Raw genomic sequence first — 11,018 nt, forward strand, 5'->3', positions numbered from 1 at the left:
AGGGGATTCTAGCATAGGCAGTTTTCTCATCATCATCTAATTTAATCAAACTTGTGTTTTCGTTTATTTTACTTGTTTTTCTTAATTAGTTTTAATTTAGTATTTTAAACACCCCCCCTTTTAAACAAACAAATAGTCGTGTCAGTATTAGTTGAGTCTAATTAGCTAGTTACGTAATTTAAAGAGTCTTGTGGGTTCGATATCTGGACTTACTTAGCTGTACTAGAGTCGACCGGTTCACTTGTTGGTTAGTAGTTTTAGTTAAGTTAAGAGTCTAGAATTTATTACTTAGTGTCTAGATTAGCGTGTTTTTATATAACTACTTTTAGCACGTTAGTTCTCATCAAACCCTTCCATCAACCCTAGAAACTACTCCACCCCTATCCTCTCTTCTCTACCGCCGTCCCTCCCATGCTGCCACCCCCTCTCCAGCCACCCCACACCACCGTCGCCCCTCCCTGCCTCCGCCGCCCCTCGCCTTTCGCAAATCCGCCACCTCCATCGCCCACTGCCACACATCCACAATTCCGGGTATTATTATTTTGTTGATTTGTGTTCCTTACCTATATTTGTATGATATGTGATGCAATCCGTTTGAATTTGTGTATTGGATTATAATATTCAGAGTTTATAAGATCGGAATTTTTTGAAATCAGGTTTAATTGATGTTCGAAGACTGATTATTGATGTCGTGTTTATCAATTTAGGTTTATTTTGTGTAAACGAGCTTGAGCTTGGCTCGTTTTGGACTTATGAGAGCTCGAGAGTTGCTTTTCAAGCACGAGTTGTATAAAGCTTAAGTTTAATGATGATCTTGTTCCATTAGGTTTGCATAAAGTTTAAGTTTGAAGACATTTTTTATGTTTAAAAATAAATTTCTGTTTATTTTATCAGTTTGCAAACATGTTAAAAAACAGTCTTCTTCTTGCAGACTGCAAAGGTTTGATCCACCTCTTCTTAAAAAACAAACAACACCTAGGCCCCAGGACAAATCACTTTCTCTCCAAAATATATATTTTATCCTTAAAATTTATAAATAATCTAACATATAACAATTATATTAAAGCAAGATAATGTATCCACATGGCATTCAACTAACCCATCCACCTAGGTTGCCATTTCATCAATTTTCCTAAAATACAATTTCCACATAATTATCTTTTATATTTTATTCAAAACTCCTTGAAACATCCTAGGAAACATGGACCCAGATTTTTTTTATAACCCGGATTAGTCACTGAATATATTCTGACCTGTTTCCATTTTTAATTCCATCTCCATCAACCCTAATCTCACGCACTCTGATTTCCATCGTTGACGATCTAAATCGCCGATCATCTCAATCGTAAACATTGTAGTTCCGAACCTACATCTTAATTCTATGTGAAGATTACTCAAAAAGTCAAAATCCACCAATATGTTTATGATTATTTAAGTTTTGTAGATTCTGTTGATTAAATCTTAAATAGAAGGAATATTGATTCAAGACGGGTTATAGTCGCTATGTTGTTTATGTTTTGTATCAATTTATAAACACGATTTTGTAGGTCCCTATTCGGGTGGATCTAACAACGTCTTTGGATCAACCTAACTTAGTGCTAGCGGAAATCACACTAAGCAACCAAGAGGTCTCGGATCTAGAGATTGTTTTCGGATGAAGAAAGATTAGTGAGAGAGAAAAGGCCAAGAGATGAGAATTGTTAGAGAGATAGAATTTTTTTCCTCAAAAAGGTTGTTTTTTTCATGGCATGCTCCCTATTTATAGAGTGGCATGCATGAGAAGCATGAGTTATATTCATTAAGGCCCAATGGGCTTCTTTACAATGGACCGTGGCCCAATACATACAAAATGACCAATCGGCCTCAAATACATAACCGAACCAATACAAAAGACTAAAACATACAAAAGTGACCTAACAATTTCCCTCTAGTCTTTAGTATTGGAACCAGTCGGTGTCGTAATCAAGTCAGCCGTCCTCGGGTAGTGGAAGTTCAACAACTCTTCTAACAAATTTGTTGAAGGCTTCCACTATCCGGTCTGTGTTCTGACGACCAATGTCCTCGACGGTTCCCATGGGTGAATTGTAGAGCTTCTTGATATCTTCTATATGCAGCCCCATTAGCTCATGCTCGTCAAATACGCGAATCTCAGGCAGATCTTTGCAGCGTATGAAGGCCTCCCCTGTTGTGTTGTCAAATTCCCAGTCTGTGAAGTCTCGGAGGATGTTGGGAATAAAGGGCTCTCCATGGTAGATGATAAGACAATTCTTTGGTGCCATGTATCTCCACATGGTTCGTGGCTCTCCGGTGGCTGGGTCTATTTCTCTTGGGTTCTTGTACTTCTGACCCTTATTTGGCTCAAACTCCTTGTAATCGACCTTCGACTGTCGATGAAGATAATCTGGGATCCAACTATCCAGAGTGCTCCCAACCGCACCATGACCTAGAGCTTTTCGAAGATAATTAAGGTCAAGCTCTGGTAGTGACTTCAGCTCATGATGGTTGAGATATATCATATCACCACTGTATCGCCTAATCGCCCAACACGCGTTTTCCTTGTTATACTTTGCATATACGATCAGCGAATCATCGTGGTAAGGATAGATGAGATCGCGGGCGCATGCACGACTTGACACTATATGATTCTTTCGCTTTCTCTTTAGTGGTTCCTGTGTCAAGTCATCAGTTGGAGTAGAGACAGGATCAGCAGCAGGAGTCTCTGTAGTCTGAACTTGAGCAGGAGGAGTGTCGAGATTTGGTGAGTAATCTTCCTCAACCCTCGCTTCTGTATTTTGATCAATAAGTTGCTCCAAGTTATTTCCTGCTTTGATAAAGTCATCCATAGCACCTGCAAAGTCATTAGGAAATAAATCTTTTTACATGTCAGTAATCTGTGTGTCGTGTTCCCTGATTTTGCTAGCCGAGTCGTGAGCAGCAAGTTCTTGAATGTCATGTTGAGCTGGTGGAGGTGATTGAGTGTTATCTCCACCTCCACCTCCTGCTGCCCCGGCCCCTCCGTCTCCACCTGCTCCACCTTCATCACTAGCATCGTTATCATCATCAAAACTATCATGAACTTCATCATCGTCGTCATCTTCTTCCTCATCATCATCTTCTTTATCACCATCATCATCACCATCATATCCACCACCAACACCGCTAGATTGGCTGCCCTGTTGTACTAACCGACCAACAGTCGCCTCTCCTTCTGACACAACAGCCTGAACTCCTCGCACGGTCACAGAAGGACCTGCGGTAGGCTGTAAACCACCGACTTGAGAAGTCTCACCAGACCTTTTCCAAGTCCTAAATACAAAGTCAAGCCTATCCTCCAGACCATGAAATTCATCTTCTTGAATTCCCATGAGATTTGAGGCCGCCTGGTACTTACTCACCGTGTCTTCATTCGTCTTGAGCTGTAGCTCATTCAGACGATCTTGTTCCTTGATCTTTTCTTTTATGGCCTCCATTTCTACTCTGAGCGTATCGAGAGAGGCGGAGGAAGCAAGCTGATTCTCCAAATTTGCAACTCTTGAGTTTGTAGCTTCCTTTTCAACATCCCACCTTCTTGTTGCATCTTCTATTTTCTTTTTTACACTAGATCTGAGAGCACTAGCACTTGGTAAGTCTCTTTCAAGTGTAGTCAGTCTATCTCCAAGTCTTGTGTGATCTGCTCTCAGATTAGCGTTCTCAGAGGCCTCTCGGTTCATCAATGCTTGTAAATTCTGGATTCGGGTGTGGAAGGTGTTTGTCAGCAATCTTTGATTTTCAGCAAGAGCGTCACTTGCTTCCTTCTGCTCTTCCAACACCCTTATCCTTTCCCTTAGAGCCGCCTTTTCTTCCTCATCTTCCAACGCCTTTTGTTTCATTTCCTTGATGAACTTGAGGAGCACAATTTCTCTTTCCGCCCTCTTAGCGTTGGATAAATTCCTCCAGTGCGACGATCCTATCGAGGATAGGATCGGCATACACTGGAGGTGTCGAAGACATCCCTCGGGAGATGGGTTTGGGTGAGATAATGGTGGATGGTGGGGTGGTGGTCATTATGGGAGGTGAGGTTGTTGGAAAAGGTAGGGTGATGGCTGGGTAAGGATTGGTGAAGTTATAGTGGTGGGTTGTGTTGGTTGTGTTGTAGATGGTGTGACGGTTTGGGTTAGGGAAGTAAGGATGGTTTTGCTCCATAAGCTTGTTGTTTGTATTGGTGAGCTGAAAACTGATGAAGTGAATATGGATGAGGTTGGTTGGGTAGGTGGTGTTGAGGCTTGAGAAGGTTCGGGTTGGGTTTGTTGTTGGGGTGGTGAGTGTGGTAAGGAAGGTATTTGGGGTAAGAATGTTGAAATTGGTTGGTCTGTTGGTGAGGGTTCAGGTGAGGATTCTGGTGAGTCATGAAGTAGGGTCTTGGTTTTCTTGGCTTTGGTTTTCTTTCTGGTTTTTGGTGTCTTGTAGCAGGGATTTGTATCTTGGTTACGTCTAGTGTCTTGAGGGCTTGGGCCAGGGCTTCTTTAGTGATTTTTGGTTGGTCGGAGGGTTTGTCTTGTGAGGGAGACTTGACAAGAGACTTGGTTAACTTCTGGGAGTCTCCAAGACTCCTCAAGCGCTTCAAGGGCGGCTGGTCTTCTTCTTCTTCCTCAAGTTCTATCACTTTGCCCTATTCAGCCACTTTCCTCTTCAAGTCATGTTTGGCCTTTGTTCGATCCTTGGCCGGCTTATCTGCTGAATCTTGTTCACCTTCAACTTCGGGTTCATCATCATCTTCACCCTCAGCTGACGCCTCTTCCCCAGCAGGCTCTGTCTCCTCAAATAAACCAAACTTAGGACCCGGCCTTGGTTTTTGATACTGATGCCCCCTTCCCTTGGTGCTCAGCAACACACCGAAAACCGAAGCTTTAATCTCATTTATATGGTACGGCTTGGGAAGTGACTTCTTGTCTTTGGCCTTCATGGTCCCCGGTCGTAGAACATCTGGAATTAAATCGTCTAATAGCAGCTGCACGAATCTAGGGTACATGAGCCATGTAGCACCACTCTTGATGTTTCCCAGCATGCACAAGAATATCCTTCGAGAGTAGTTGAACTTCTCTCGAGTCGTCAAAGCAGACATAATACGAACCCAGTCGGAACTCATACTATCGAATCCTCCACGAATATCAGTCAGACAATGGGTGACTATGTGGAATAAAAACCTCCAGTATGGTGGAAGATGACTCTTTTCGAGGCTCCTCCATTCCGTGTCGTATCCCATCTGTTCAACAAAACCAACCAGCTTCTTCTTGTTTCCCCTTTCATATGTATGATCTGGCTGGTCAGCAATCTTCAATACCCGTCTAATGTCTGTTTCTGAAATAGTCAACTCTTGTCTTGCCACAGTTGTTGTGAAGGATAGAGAATCATCGGCAACCTTGGCAAACGCCCAGAAGTCCAGGATCCATTTATAGTAAACAGCTGGGCTGGCAGTGATAGAATAGGCAAGGGGTGATTGCTTGAGCCCCTTAACCATGGAGGTAAATACTTTGTCTGCCTTTGCCTTTGGCAACCCAAGGGCACAAAAATTATTATGACCCTGAAAGTTAAACCAAGAGATCATGAGAATCATCATTGAGAAACAAACAAAATAAATAAGATATATACATAAGCATTAAGTATTTACATATTAAAAAAAATTATACATTTTAGTTTAAACAAGGTGATAAGTTAGTGTTAGTATGTTCACAAGTCAATTTGTCTACAATGTACAAAGATTAAGTCCAAAACAGTCCAAACAGTTCATTGGTTCAATAACAGTCCAGTAGCATCAGGTTTAAGATTCTGAAAATTTTGCTAAGTGTTGGTTTTTCGCATGAGGCCTTATTTCGCTTCGCATGGAGTCAAGCGAAGTGAAACAAACAATCCATCGCTTTGCATGAGGTCAAGCAAAACAGAAATACGTTTCGTTTCGCATGAGGTCAAACAAAGCGAAACAGAAACATGTTTCGCTTCGCATGAGATCAAGCGAAGCGAAACAGAAACATGTTTCGCTTCGCATCACCAGGCGAAGCGAAAAACCCATCCATGCGAAAATCTGTACTTAGCCCTTTTTGATCCTCCCTTTTTTTTTCACATGGTCGCCTAGATGCGAATTGAGTTCCTGGAAAGTTTGAGCCTGAACCTCCTTTGTTTACTTGGTCAATTTATCCTTAGAACATCTGAACGAAAAATTAAATCTACAAACTTTACATAAACAACCCTAAATCTAATAATTAATGATGATAATCAAGATCAATAAGTCCAACAACATATTATACACAATATGTTAATCAATCTCATATGAAGATCAGCCGTAAATCTAGTCGACGGTTCATCTGAACCGTCGTCTCGATCCACGAGAACCCAGAAACATGAAGATGAAATGATTTATGGTGTTCTGATGTTATACCGAGGGTGGATACTCAGGATTCAACGACATGTTTGTGATTATGAGGGCCAGATTCATTTAAAAATAGAAGAAGATTAGGGTTTGAAGGTTTGAAGATGAGAGAGAGAAGAGAGTAAAAGATAAAAGTGTTTGGTGAATAGTGAAAGATATTTTAGGTTTCCCTTATATATAGGGTCAGCCTATCTCGCGATAAGGTCAAAACATCGCGAATATTCACCGAAAATACACTCTCAGTTCTCGGTCTTTAAAACAATTTGCATTTTCAAACCCGAAAAACATTTACCCACCGAATCCACACACTTGATTGTTTATAATATTTTCTTTTGTTGGTCCATAAGCGTTAACATTTGCACAATCGATCTCTTTTGTCAAAACAAAACATAATAAAGGAAGACACTAAAATAAAATTAAAATTAAAATTAAAGATAAAATAAAATAAAATAAATAGAAATAAAAATAAAATTTAAAATATTAAATATGCAAATACTTAATATTTTAGAAAACAAAAACAAAATAAAAAATTTAAAACATTTTAAAGTTAAAAACAATAATATTAAATTAATTTACATAGTTCTTTTCTTTAGTTAATTTACAAAGAACGATCACGACATGGAATCATATTGATTTGCAAAGCCCTAGATCGCGTTTCCATTTTGAAATTATTGTGACACAAGTTCATCATTGACTGTAGATATTGTCTTCCTTTTTAACTTGACAAGTGTTTTGATGCCAAAAATGATACGTTTAAAGTACAATTAGGCAAGGTGCTTATATGGTCCCCACTTAATCAGACATGTTACTGATTCCATCATATCTCGGGCCTACTTTGTGTTAACATATCACCTCAACTTGACTTAAACCTTTCTTAGTTGATCACAGTATTCTTATTGACAAACTTGACTTATTGTACACTGTACACATGACACTTTGTGCTTTGCACACTTGACTCGATCTAGAAAGATTAAAATAAAGCAGAAGTTCAGGCCATAACAATCAGGTCGGATAATACCATATTATCGCGCAGAGAAAGTCCAAGGCTTGAACAAAAGAAAGAAAATAAAACAAAGCAGAAAGCCCAGGGCCTTAACAATCAGATCTTGTATGACTACAAACGTAGAAAGTCCAAGGCTTGAGTCGAAAATAAATGAAGAAATAAAGCAGAAGTTAAAATTCCTATGACTGACTCCGTTTTTTACTCCTTTTCTTTTGTTTTTCTGACTCTTTTGTTTTCTTTTTCTTGCTTTTTACTTGACTCTTTTCTTGACTCAATAAAAATTAAAATGACACTGACTTTCATAAGACTACTTTGATTAGGTAAAGAGAGGCTTGGGTATGACATGTATAGTTACATTTTTGCCTTCATGAATATGATTTCACGGAATCATGCAACCGCTTCTTAAACGTATATCCACTAGTACTGGCAGGAATTTAGGTTTATATCATCTGACACTTACTTGTTTGTCAAGCCTACCTACACATATATGAATTACCTTGTAGCCTTTTGTTCTATTCTTTTAACGCGCTAGAATCATTACAAACCAATGTACTATCACTTTCCAAAAGGTCGAATCTAATTCTTAATTGAAAAGTTTAAAATAACCGACTCCCTCTACGAAGGAGCTCCCTCTAAGCGGGACTCCACTTTTTGAATTTTCTTAAGTTTTTCTTAAATAGGAGTAAGGAAGAAATTAATATTATATAAATAATTAAAATCTTTTTGTTAAGTCAAGTGACTTGATTTTTGTTTTTCTAAAAGTAAATTTAAAATCTTTTTGGTGAGTTAAAGTTAACTCATTTTCTCCCTCTAAAAGTATGACATATTTAAAAAACTATTTACAGTTTTAAAAAAAAAACTAAAAGATAAGGTTTACTCAAAAGAAATCATGCCCAATGACTCAACGAGAAACAAAAATCGAGCACGACTGAAAGCTTTAGTAAAGAGATCTGCAAAGTTATAGTCCGTATGGACCCTTTTTATGTCGACAAGCTTACGATCATAACAATCACGAATAAAATGTATTCGGATGTCAATGTGCTTGGTCTTTGAGTGCTGGACCGGGTTTTTAACAATTGCAACGGCCGCCTCATTATCACATTTGATCGTTGATCCATAGAAATTCAAACCGTAATCCAGCAGCTGATGCTGGATCCATATCACTTGAGAGCAGCAGCTGGATGCAGCAATGTACTCGGCTTTTGATGTGGAGGTGGACACGGTGACTTGTTTCTTGCACTACCATGAGATCAACTGATCTCCCAGGAATTGACATCCATCAGATGTAGATTTTCTGTCCAAGTTGCATTCCCCATAATCACTGTCGGTGTAAGCATGAAGTTCCAAGGGAGACTCCTTTGGATACCAAAGACCCAAACATGGTCTACCTTTCAAGTATCTGAAAATACGCTTGACAGCCGTCATGTGGGATTCTCTCGGTCTGACTGATATCTGGCACACTGACAAACAGAGAACATGATGTCCGGTCTGATTGCAGTGAGATACATCAGGGAACCAATCATTGACCTGTAAAGGTGTTGATCGACTGGTTTTCCCGATGGATCAGGAGCTAGAACAGGTCTTGGTGTCATGAATGATGATGAGTCCTTGAAACCAAATTTCTGAACATGTCTTGAACGTATTTTTCTTGGTGAATCAAAGTCCTGTCCTTCTTTTGCTCAACTTGTAAGCCCAGGAAGAAAGTCATCTCCCCTAAGGAACTCATCTCAAATCGCTGTTGCATAACCTCAGAGAACTCCTTGCACAAATCCTGATTCATGGACCCGAAGATAATGTCATCAACATAAACTTGAACTAGAATCAAATCACTGTTGACCTTCTTGACAAAGAGAATTTGATAGATGACTCTTCTCTTGTAACCATTCTTCACTAAATGATCAGCCAGTGTGGCATATCATGCACGAGGTGCTTCGTGAAGACCATATAGTGCTTTGTCAAGGCGGTAAACATGATCAGGATGAGTTGGATCCTCAAAACCTGGAGGTTGACTGACATAGATCTCTTATTTTACTTTTCCGTATAAGAAAGCAGTTTTCACGTCCATTTGATACGCTTTGAAGCTCATGTACGAGGCGTATGCCAGAAAGACACGATTGCTTCCAGTCTGGCCACCGGTGCATAGACTTCATCGTAATCAAGACCTTCACGTTGTCAAAACCCTTGTACAACAAGCCGAGCTTTATTTCTGATGATCACCCCCTTGTCATCACTTTTATTTCGGAACACCCATTTCGTTCCAATCAGCCTTTTATTTTCTGGTTTCTTTACTCGCCTCTAAACATTCAGCTTCTTAAACTGTAACAACTCTTCTTGCATGGCCTCTACCCAGGAGTTGTCTTTCAGTGCGACTCGGTCGTCCTTGGGTTCCACCTGAGAAATAAAACAAGCAAAAAGACATCTGTTAATGTTACCGGAAGTACTGCATGTTTGGATGCCAGCGGACGGATCTCCGATGATGTTCTCAGTCGGATGTCGACGGTGAATTGGCAGCTGTGGAATTTTGTCAACATGCTCGACTGGTGTGGCCTCAAGTTGGATGGTCAGGCTCTCTATGGGATGGAAGACAGTGGTCACAGGTACAGAAACATTCAGTTGAGGATTAGTTTCATCTTCTTGTGGTTCAACCAAATGTTCTGCAGCAATGGGACCTTCCCATAGGTTGTCAAAGAATGGAACAGCAACAGCTGGAACAGAAGTTGTGTTGGTGTTATCAGAGTTTCATTCGAACTTGGTTCAACCTGTATACTTGATGCATCCACCTCCATTGCAAGACCTTGATTGTCTTCTTCTGGGGGAGGTGTGGGGATCGATTCCACCACACTTGGTTCTGTAGGAGGCAGATATGCTTGATCGACTTGAACATTTTGGTTGTTGTCGGCTGACATGTATGAGTCTGAATCTGAATCAGTCATGTCTTCAACAGCTTGCATTTCAGTGATGTCGGCAGAGGGCTGCTCATCACCAACCATGGCTTGTTAGTTAGCCATTGGTTGTACATTCAGTATGGGTGCAGCGGCAGCTATGTCAACATGTACAAGATCTTTCAAAACAACATGCATCAGGATAGACTAATCATCATCAGGTTGAACAATTTTAGAAACAACAGAAGAAAGTATTGGTGCGGCGGGTTTCATGTACATTCCAAGAAACTGCATGAACAGTCCTTCATAATCAAACATCCAGTCCGGACCATTACATGCATCAGTAGGGTTTAACTCTTGCCAGTCAATGTTGAAGGACTCCAAGATTACTCTTGATTTCTTGTTATACATGTGATAAGCACTTTTATCAGCAGAATAGCCAACAAAGTAGCACTCATCCGCCTTTTCAGCAAACTTGGAGGTTGTCCCAAAATTTGTTTGGAGTATGGTACAGGGACATCCAAACGTTCTGAAGAAATTTACCCTTGGCTTCGTTCCATAGAAGACTTCATATGGAGTTTTATTCAGTCTTTTGTTCAGAAGCACACGATTCTGGGTAAAGCAAGCAGCGTTGATAGCTTCAACCCAGAAAATCAATGGTAGTTTGAAATATGAGAGCATTGTTCTAGCAGCTTCCATGTCACACCCAACTAGCACAATGCGGAAGCGT

This window comes from Bidens hawaiensis, unplaced genomic scaffold, assembly GCF_021521415.1.
Source record: "Bidens hawaiensis isolate Kalapana, Puna unplaced genomic scaffold, B.hawaiensis_p1.1 tig00006990_1, whole genome shotgun sequence".
NCBI lineage: Eukaryota > Viridiplantae > Streptophyta > Magnoliopsida > Asterales > Asteraceae > Bidens > Bidens hawaiensis.